The sequence below is a fragment of the Cloeon dipterum genome, chromosome 4, assembly GCF_949628265.1.
Source record: "Cloeon dipterum chromosome 4, ieCloDipt1.1, whole genome shotgun sequence".
In the NCBI taxonomy this organism is placed as follows: Eukaryota; Metazoa; Arthropoda; class Insecta; order Ephemeroptera; family Baetidae; genus Cloeon; species Cloeon dipterum.
The window spans coordinates 12,154,094-12,164,555 of NC_088789.1; the positions used below are offsets into that span (position 1 = coordinate 12,154,094).

Genomic DNA, 10,462 nt, shown 5'->3' on the forward strand with positions numbered 1-10,462 from the left:
TTGATATGCCACGAAAAAGCAAGGAGAAAAGTGCATTGATAAAAGCACACACTCGCTCGTTGCCAAGAAAGACTCGAGCACGACAAAAGTACAAGTCTCCTCGACCGGCTGGGTTTTTTATTGTAGTTTCGGGACTTCTTTTCCGAGAGAGCCCATGCATACGCGCGCGCGGTGATACTTTCGCGAGATGGATCGCATTTCGGCGAAAGGAAGGCGGTCATCAGTCTGCTGCAGCTTTCGCCAAATATAATAACAACAAACGCGAGCACGCATTCGGACGGATTGCCCGGGCCAAAAAGAGCGCAGCCCTTTTTACGTTTGCCTCTCGCACTCGACGACTCTGCAGGCACCACTGCTATATACTTTTTATTTTATTGTTGCAAAAACGGAAAAAGGCCGTCGAGAGACTATTTTATTACGCGGCTGCTTATGTTCTGTTGATTTTGCGGAATAAAATTGATTTATGGAGCGGCGGATCGTGAAATATTTTTGCGCATTATTGCTTCAGTTTAGCCCATTGAGGGCTGGAGGGCATTTTTTTAACGGCAGTAAGCCCCGGTTGATCGAAGGAGCTACACTCTTACACGCATTCGAAGGGAGCTTTATTCTTTAGAATTTCGTCTACTCTCCAAAATAAGTTTTAAGTTGAGAGAAATATTAAAAAAACAATAATATAATCAATGTCAAATCATTAGAGAAATTAACAGTACATTAAATTTATTTATTCTTCGTTCAAAATACAAAATAATTTTTACAAACACTAAAAGAATTACTAAAAGCAAATCATGAATAAACAGTGCAAAATTGAATAGTAAAATTACAAAATATTTCAAATAAAATTTACACTTTGATTAAACAAGTCACCGTAGCGAATATTAAATAAATGGAGAGTTCACGAGTGCTTTATTTTTGGTCAGACCATGACTATAGTCTTCTCGGTCTGTGCAAAGTCTCTGCCTTATTTTAAAGGTGTTTATTTTTATAAAAATTACAAGAACAATTAATATATTTAACATCGTTTAATTAACAATATTCTTCACTGCAAGTCAGGGGTGAGAAAATATCACTGCGCTGCAGTGAGAAAATCTCACCCCTGACTTGCAGTGTTCGCCGTCAAGATCGTCTTCAAGCAGGGGTAACGGTTGAGATGGTGGGGGTAAGGAAGAAAATAATGGAAAATGCTTAAAAAATCTACATATATATACACTATTTAATAAGCAATGTTAATTAATTTTGAAAAATTGCCTTCTTGATACTGTTGACTGGTTTATAATCATATCAACATTTTTTTATCAATCCTCCTTTATTATATTAATATCGCGTTGAAATTTTGCCAAATGGAAAATTCAGAGGGTAAAAAATGAACTGGCAGGGAAAAACTATCCTCTCTTTCTTCTTTGTTTGCAAGATCACACAATTTCAGTTGTACAAATGCTGCGATTTTAAAACATGTAAAAGATCTGCATGCGGTACAATAACCCTGCGGGGCCAAAGAGGAACTCGTAATTAACGTGTAATATTCTGCAAAAAGTAGAGGAAAGAATAATTAAATTCCATTCTAAGCTGATAACCTTTGTACGCTGTTTGAAAAGAAACTGAATTTTAAATTTCCCGACAATGTAAATCATAAAAATTATTTTGAAAATGTTAAATAAAATATTCAACACTCGAACAAGTAAAATATGACAGTAAAATTAAAAAGATTACAAATTGGAACGAGTGGTTTTGTTTTCGTTTGGTCAGCAGCTCTCTTCCAGAGTATTAACTCCTTGGCATTTTTTTTTCACGGAGGCAGCAAGCCAGTCGAGCACGCACACAAACAGGCGATACATCAGATCCATCCAGTTTATTGGTTTCGGTCGTGCGGCCCTCGTCGGCGTTTGCCTTGCGCTGTCGCTGATTTCCAAGTCAAAACAGTCGGGCTCGTGCCGCCGTGCCCTTTCGGCGCGTGGTGCATTATTTAAAAGGCATATCCATTTGCAAAGGACGTGATCACTTCATATAGCCATGACTTTAATTTCCGGCTCAGGAAAGACAAGAGGGATTTAAACTAAGTTCTCCGGCGAGGAATGAAAGAAAGAAGTCGACTGGCTGGCTGCCTGCTGCCGGCAAAGAGCGCGGCTGCGAAAGCAAATAAGAAGAAAACTCTCCGTCCTGGCTGGCAACTACTACACGGCGGGTGCTGAGAGAGCAAGCCTGTGGTGGCAATCGCCCGCCTTTATGCAAACAAATGTCTATTAAATTCGTGGAATGAGAACAAATGTCCTCGCCTCTGAGTCGTCTCCTCGCACTTTATTATGAAAGAATCCCCGCTGGATGTATTCCATTTTCTCGTCCGGACTTTAAGAACTTGGATGCACTATCTGAAATTAGACTTTCCAAGCCGCGAGCATTATTTTATACGCATACTTAATTTGACTTAAAACATTCATCTATAAATTGCGCATGCCCCCTCAACGATTTCTTAGAGCCTCGATTAAATGCATATTCAGCTAGATTATCAAGGAGAGTTTCACATGTCATGATTCAAATCTACTCTGAAGTGTAACTAGCACATCCAATTAGTCGTTTCTAGGAACTGTTGCACGAAAGTAATCTCGTCTTCATAACGGCAGAGAAGTGGAAAGGGCTGCAAACATGCGCAACGCTACTCAACACATTGGTAGTTGATGCTTCTCTAATTAATCTGATTATAAAACATCATCAATGTTCCGCCAATTACGTGTTGATGTGCACGCCATTATTATTCTAATTGCCATAACTTAAAAAATCAATAGAATGCACTTTCAAGCTCTCAAATCTATTTATTTCAGTTTATAATCCAGCGACCACGGGCGAAAACTGAATTTTTATTTTTAAAATCATCTTTCTGCTGTTAAAAAATAAAGTAAAATTGCAATAATTCAAACTGCCAACAATTGTTGGCTCACATAAAAAGAGAAGGACCGCGCTCCTGACCGCTACATATGTATTAAATTAATGCAATTTTCTTATACTCCTCTGAACGGGTTTGTAAAATTAAAATTATTTTAATCATGCAATTCTATTCTATGTATGGTGGCTTGATAGCATCGTTTAAAAATTCTCATAAATCAGAATCTTTTACATCGATATCCCAACTGCTTATCTTGCTATACAAATGCATTTAAACATCGATGCTTTGGAATATAGGTAGATGCATGAAAAATTCAGTTTCCTGAACTGCAAAAGAACCAACACGTGGAAATCCAGGCATGAAATTAACAGAGGCTTTCAGTAAAAAAGGACAAAAATGATGGAAGCAAATCGTAAAATGGTGTCCTGGTCCTCAATAAAACATGTATATATATATATATATATATATATATATATATATATATATATATATATATATATATATATATATATATATATTGATGTGGCTTCTGCCACAAAGCATTCCAGCTAAAAGTTGGAAAGTTGGATGGAAAACAAATGAGATGAGAAACCGAGCGAACGGTGGCACGATTTCCAATATTGACTTTATTTCGAGTTGGCAAGCAGGTTTTTCGCCCATCCGCTCTCCCTCTCTCCTCTCATGCTTTGCAGCCGAATGTGTGGGCGAGTTTAGCACATACGAGTGTGGTGTGCGCGTGTGCTTATTCAAATAGAGAGCAGCATACTTGTTTGTGTGTATATGGAGTGCGTATGGCACAGGCGAATTTCACCGCGCCCTCACGGCGCACGTCGTAAATAAGCTGCAGGTAGTAAGGACGTCGACCGGAATTTGTTCTGCAACACCTTTTGGCCAATGCAAGCAAACATTTGCATCGAACCCAATTGCACATCGTAATAGGAAAAGCATATTCTGCAAATGGTCTGCGCAGTCTGCTCCTCAGTTTATTTTTATTTGCTCGAGCGTCGAGCATGTTGACCCAGCCAGCGCAGGATGGAATGAGGAAAACATATACGAATCTCGCCCACACTGTTTGCCGTCGGTGCCATGCTTTCTCTGTTCCCCATTAGGCCGACCCTTTTTCTGCTGCGTCGCTGAGGAGGTATGCAACCGGCGTGACTTGGCTGTCGAGCGGCGTGCATTGACTAGATGTAAGCATCAAAACTGCTTCTCTATTATTTATAAACCGAATTGGAATAAAAATATATGAACAACCTTTCCTTCATTCCTGATTTAAATCGTGAAGATAAGAGTAAATATTAACTATTACAATGAATTTTCCTCGTTCTTACAGTCTCGTTTAATGCTCTTTACATTAGACTCAGCAAAGCAAAATCAAGAGATATTTTTCGCTCATAAATGGCGGCAGATGGGGTAATTTTGTGGCTAGTTGTTTGTCTCTGAAGAGCGGCGATTCCCCTAGCGTCGTGGGGCTGTTTACTAGCGAAGTGGGTAGTGGAGGGAGTGAGAACGGTTGAAAGAACAAATAATGTGGGTTTGTCATCCATAGTTTAGAATTTCAGCGATAATTTTAAACTTCAACGTTTTTGGCTAACTAGGGAACAAATTAGATGATTTGGTCATAATTTGCCATTTATCGAAGCTGCTTAATTTATATATAGATATCATTTTGTGGATTTTTAAACTACTACTAATAAGCACATGGCGTGGGTTATGAGCTCACCAGGTCCAAGTAACACCGCCGTGCGGATAACATGGGTTCCAAGTAAGCGCAGAGGAGCTTGGACCCAACGTTGACATCTTCTCGCCTCCCCGCACCTAGTTCATATTGAAAAGCCATGAACATTTGTCCTTAAAGTTGCTGGAAAGGTGTGAAAACCAGCTAGTGGCGATTCGGTGCCGTGCACTTCCTGGCCCGTTGAGCTATTTTTTATTCGGCCTTTAAATGGGATTTCAAAAAAATAAAGGTTTCAAACACGACAAATTCGGATTGTTTTTGCTAGCCTGTTTACGGAGAACTAGACACCATGAATATATCAACTAAAATAATAATAACAAGATTGCAGTGAGGACCGGTGCCCTGAACTCGTCTTCGGAGATGATTCAGGCTATTCTGATTAGTCCAGGCGCCAATTCCCGACTTGGTCTCATTTTGCAGGCCCGTCGGGTTTTGTGTATTACTGTCCATCCAGAATAAATACAGAATAATAATAATAATAATAATAAGAGGGTCCGATTGTTGCCGACAACAAGAACGGACGCACTTCAAATTCGCTCCTCAGAATTTTCCCCTTTTGGCCCCGACGTTGAACTTTGACTGGAAGAAACTGGCATCTCCTTGCTCAGCTTTTCACGCCGCATCGATCGACGTCAAAATTTCTTCTGGGGAACAAAATTTCGGCCCAAAATTCTGGTTTAGAAGTTCTGACTGGCGAGTGAGTACGATTCCACCAAAGCAACAATGGCAAAGACCAACAAGCGCCGAGTAGCTCGCCAACGGCACCCTGCGAATTTTCGCTCGCGACATCGCAGAATCGCGCCGAGGGGCTCTGCCTTGGCGGAGAGGAGTCCTCTTTAGCCGGAGGATGCGGCTCTCCGTCCAAGAAACCGGCCACCGCAACGACCATCGAGGGATCTCAGCTTGGGACGACCCAGAGTCGACCCCGCCGTGCCCTCAACCTTGCCATCAAACGAGCGACAGCCGGCACTCCTGAAGAAAGAAATTCATTTTCGGACGAGGGGTGGCTCTTAAGTCTGCGAAGAAGACCAGCCGGGGGAGTGAATTCGAGTTCCAGCGCCAAATCTCCCTGACGAGTTGCTGGGGGCCAGCGTGGAAGAGCGTCAAGCCTTGGCTAACGCCCGGCTGCTCACCATGCTTCCAACTCAGCCAAGTCAACTTTGAGAAAACCAGCCCACGCTGACATCGAAGTTCCTGGCCATCGTTCTGATCAGTCGAACAGGCCTCGCGGCTCCTGGTGGATGGTGGCTACGTGGGACCAAGATTGCAGTGAGGACCGGCGCCCTGAACCCGCCTTCGGAGACGACCCCGGCTATTCTGATTTGTCTAGGCGCCATTTCCCGACTTGGCCTCTTTTGTAGGCCCGTCGGGTCTTGTGTATTACTGTGAATCCAGAATAAATACAGAATAATAATAATAATAGGTGTCGATTATGTAGGGTACAGAACGAATCGATTCAACATGTTTGCGGAGGATGCAGTGTCCTGGCTCCCAGGGAGTATCTTGAGCGGCATAACAATGTCGCGAAGGTGGTGCATCAAGCGCTCGCTAAAAGCCTCAAATTACAGGAGGAAGAGCAGCCCTATTACAGATGCAAGCCACCGCAGGTCATGGAAGCTGGAGGAGTGCGTCTTCTTTGGGACTCGGAGATGGTGACTGACCGAGCAGTCGAGGCCAACAGACCGGACATCGTCGTCATTGACCAACGGAAGAAAGAAGGCCTGATCATCGACATCGCCGTGCCTTTGGATGCCAATGTGGAGAGAACCGTCGTCGAAAAAAAGAGAAAGTATCAGCCGCTTGCAGTGGAGTTGAAGGAAATCTACAACCTGGGGAAAATCAACGTGGTTCCTGTTGTCATTTCTACAAATGGAGTTGTGCTCAAAGACTGGAAGAAGCTGATGGAGACATTGCCGCTGACAACAAACCACCTCAAGCTGATGCAGAAAGCTGCAGTACTTGGAACTGCCAACATCGTCAGGAAGACTCTCGCACTTTAATTTCCACACTGTTTGTTTGCTCGCCATTTCCCGGCTTGGCCTCTTCTTGTAGGCCCGCCGGGTTATGTGTATCACTGTTGAACCAGAATAAATCCAAGATAATAATAATGGAGAGGGCCATCGTTGAGAAGAAGAGAAAGTACCACCCACTTCCAGTAGAGTTGAAGGAGATCTACTACCTGAGGATATGATTAACGTTGTCCCGGTAGTGGTTTCAACGAATTGAGTTGTGCTCAAGGATTGAAAGAAGCTGACGGACATTTTGCCTCTTATAACGACACACCTGAAGCTGAAGCAGAAGGCCGCAGTACTGGGAACTGCAAACATCATGAGGAAGACTCTCGCGCTTGTTTGCTCGTTAATTCCCGACTTGGCCTCATTTTGCAGGCCCGTTGGGTTTTGAATATTACTGTTAATCAAGAATAAAACAAAATATTATTGAAAAGCACGATTCGGGGGTTATTCGTCCAATAAAATTAATAAGGGGACGAAAACAGCAGTTTACCGTCTTAAATTTCCAACATAAAATCGCTTTCATCAAATTCAATATATTTTTTAAGACTAGGTTTGCTGTAAAAAATTCACTCCTTTAAAATATGAGGCTGAAGCCCCACCCTAGCAATAAATTTTCGAATGTAATTTTGAAGTACGATTGTTGCAAAAATGAAACAACAAAATAAGTGTTTTTATATTCCACTTTCATCATGCAAAGAGTGCTTCTGATTTCCATTAAAAGTTCGTTAGGTGAGAAAAATTAATTTCACGTTGGCACACATATCTGCTAAGAAGCAGCAGAAGCACCCTTTAGGAAACAAAAGTGAAAGGGGGCGACGTGCGCGTGAAAGAGCGAGAAGCAGAGGCAGATTGAATTTTTTCAATTAAATTCTAATTTATCGAGCTGCTCCAGCAGCGCGGGCTGGCAGTTGGCTGTCAAAGAACAGGGCAAAAAGGCCGTTCGTCGGCGGCGGTACCGCCAGATCCAGCACACACACACTGCGAGCCCTCCCTTTCTCTCCGTTCCATTCATTTGCCCAGCCAGTCAGTCGGTTCTTATCATTGTCTCTGTTCTGCATATAATTGGATTTAACAAGGCCATAAAAGTGATCGGCCGCTCTTTTTTCGCGCATGCATATCACAATCGCAGGGGCAAAAAGAGACGAGGAGAGATTTGCATTCGGCAGATTAACTTTGATGGCCTTCTATTTGAAATGCGTGCGCCGTGCATCGATTCGTAAGGCCCTCGACTTTTTTGGCCAGAATTCTATCGACGCTCCAGAGAAGTTCATCTGCGTGTATCGAACATCCCAGCAAAAGCTAGCTCAGAGCAATTTTTTGTCCGACTCCTTCCTTAAGCAAGGCACAGAGAAAATAGCGCCGCACACAAGAAGAAGAGCGGCAATAAAACGCTTGCTAGCTCTTCTCGTTTGATAAAACACGATTCTTATTATAGCTTTTTTGTTCTCCTCCAAGTAAAGGACTATCGCCCACTATGCGCGTCGGCGTCGATTTTTTTCAGCTTTGTCTCAAATCAAGAGAGAGGTTTTACAATAGCTATAAAAATCCTGTGTAGCTAAACTTTAAAGAGATGCTTCGTGGAATGCAATCAGTGGCGCTTTGTCAAGAACCCTTACTTACTCTCCTTATTACTTAATTCGGGGAAACAGCTGGAAATTAAGATTTTAGCATTTTATGAGCTTGTCATACATCTCTAGTGATGCCTTTGCTGATTGCGATGTGTGTGGCAAAGAGAAACGTTTAAGTCGATTTCTTAATAATCTTGCCAGGCTTTAATAAGGATCGTTTAGTTGCAGTCAAGATTATTTAAAAATCTTTCATCATAATTTAACTGTCTGAAATAGCTTTAAACGTGAAAATTACAACTAGGACTTTTGTTGCAGGAAGCGGTGAAATTTCTCTACTTGTTTATTTTATTGATCGTGCCCAGCAATTAGAGTGCAGTCAACCGTTTTCATCTAACAGTGATTGAAATTTTCTTGGAGATAAAGTTGCGACGTGAATTCTGTTTTGTACTGATACTTCCAGCTTCATAACGAGTAAGAAAATTATTCTCTTAAAAATATACACTTTGCCGTCCATCCTTAGTCAAGGCCGCGCAGAGTTGAGTCTTTTGCAATTTATTTATTTATTAATTTATGTATTATCAAGCGTCTTTCAGGATCAGAAAAAATACAATAGGAAGTAGATTCACCAGAATTTGGCACATTTTTATTAGAGGTACTTCACATAACAGTTTACTTAATTGAACGCATATTCTTTTTATCAAAATTTTCCCCAATTAACCGATGAAACGGTTAGGTTGATACTGAGGCCTATATCCATTATGGTGTCCACCGCCATGGGGTCTATTATGATGGTTCCCATAATAATGGTTGCTATGAGGTCTTCCGTGATGTCCATGTCCCTGGTTGTGGTAGTAGCGATTTGGAGATCGGACCAGTCTCACGCCATCTGAAACAAAGATTAACTAACTTTATCTATACGGCACATGACAACGTCGACGCATTTTTGTTTCGCGCGCGTTTATGCAGTTCCTGCTCGTCATATTTTGCCTTTTTTCATGTAATTTTAATTGATGATATTCTATGACTGAAATTGCTTTCATACATGAACAATAAACATTAATAAATTTCCCCGTAACTTAACTTACAGTTTCAACCGAAGTACCTATTTAAATCTAAATAATAATGGAACGTCAAGTGATGCTTACCAAAGTCGTTCACACTTTGAGGAGTCTCATCAAGCTGGGCGTCCTCCTGAGCCAAGGCGATTGTGGCGAGAACCACCAAAACGACAAACACGTAGAGTTTCATATCTTTCAGATGAGGATCAAGCTACAATCGCTCTCTAAATGTTGTGATGGTTCCGAAGCCGTTTATATAGGAGAGAGATGCTTCCCTTCAAACCGCAATACATAAAAACATCTTCAAAACAGGAAACCACTTTGTTAGGCATCTTCAGCGCGTACCTAAACCAAAAAATGTACAAATGCATTTCCGTTGTTGATTTTTCAAATCAGGCCGTTCAACTTAGTGTGGTATGTAACGTTAAAAAAACATCCGTTTTCTCATATATTTCCCTGAATATTGTAGTTTTCTTTGAAGAAGATCGTGAAACCTAACCAAAAAAAGATAAGTTAAAATTCTGGAATATGCGACCACTATCGAGCTTGTTTTCATGTTTAATATAAATGAAACCAGGCTTCATGCATATGATTGTAATTGAAAACTCATGATTAGGACGTATTTAATGACGTCGAAACTGGCCGAGTATTAAAAACGACGAATTCTTTTTGACAACGAAGATGAAGCCTGATTTTATTTATATATATTACACAAGATAAGTTAATTTTTAAAATAGGTGACCACTCGAGGTTGTGTTCATATTGGAAATAAATAAAAATGATAAAGCCAGGTTTAATTTATTTCCAATAAGATAAGTTCTAGAGCCAGCTTTCAGTCTTCAATATAATAATACACGAAGGTAATATTTAATTATTTTTTGGTTAATGTATTGCACGAGAAGCACATTTTTCTAGGAATTTTTAAAGTAAGGTCTGAGTTTAATTTAATCACAATTTTATGGCTTTGAAAATGAAAATAGTTTCAAAAGGAATAAACCAGTAAAATAAATGATAGACCACAGCAAACTTTATTAACTGTCACTTCGATATTATCCAGTTCCATCAAACACAAACTATGCACGATCATGATGCACTGCTAATTAGCTTCTTGCTCAATTGAGTTACTGATTTGAGCGCGCTGTGCATTTGAGAGGCATCTCCATCAGCTGCACGCGAAATTGAAATTGCACACACAGAAAATAGCGAGC

The 10,462-nt window shown here is 41.0% G+C and overlaps 1 long non-coding RNA gene across 1 annotated transcript; it reads right to left on the reverse strand.

Annotated features, from left to right (window-relative positions):
* Nucleotides 1-8,813: 8,813 nt before the first annotated feature.
* Nucleotides 8,814-9,704, reverse strand: LOC135943505 (uncharacterized). Its single transcript, XR_010575218.1, has 2 exons — nt 9,342-9,704; nt 8,814-9,082 (listed from the first exon to the last, which is right to left on the reverse strand). It is a non-coding gene; the product is annotated as an uncharacterized LOC135943505 (long non-coding RNA).
* Between the last annotated feature and the right edge of the window lie 758 nt (nt 9,705-10,462).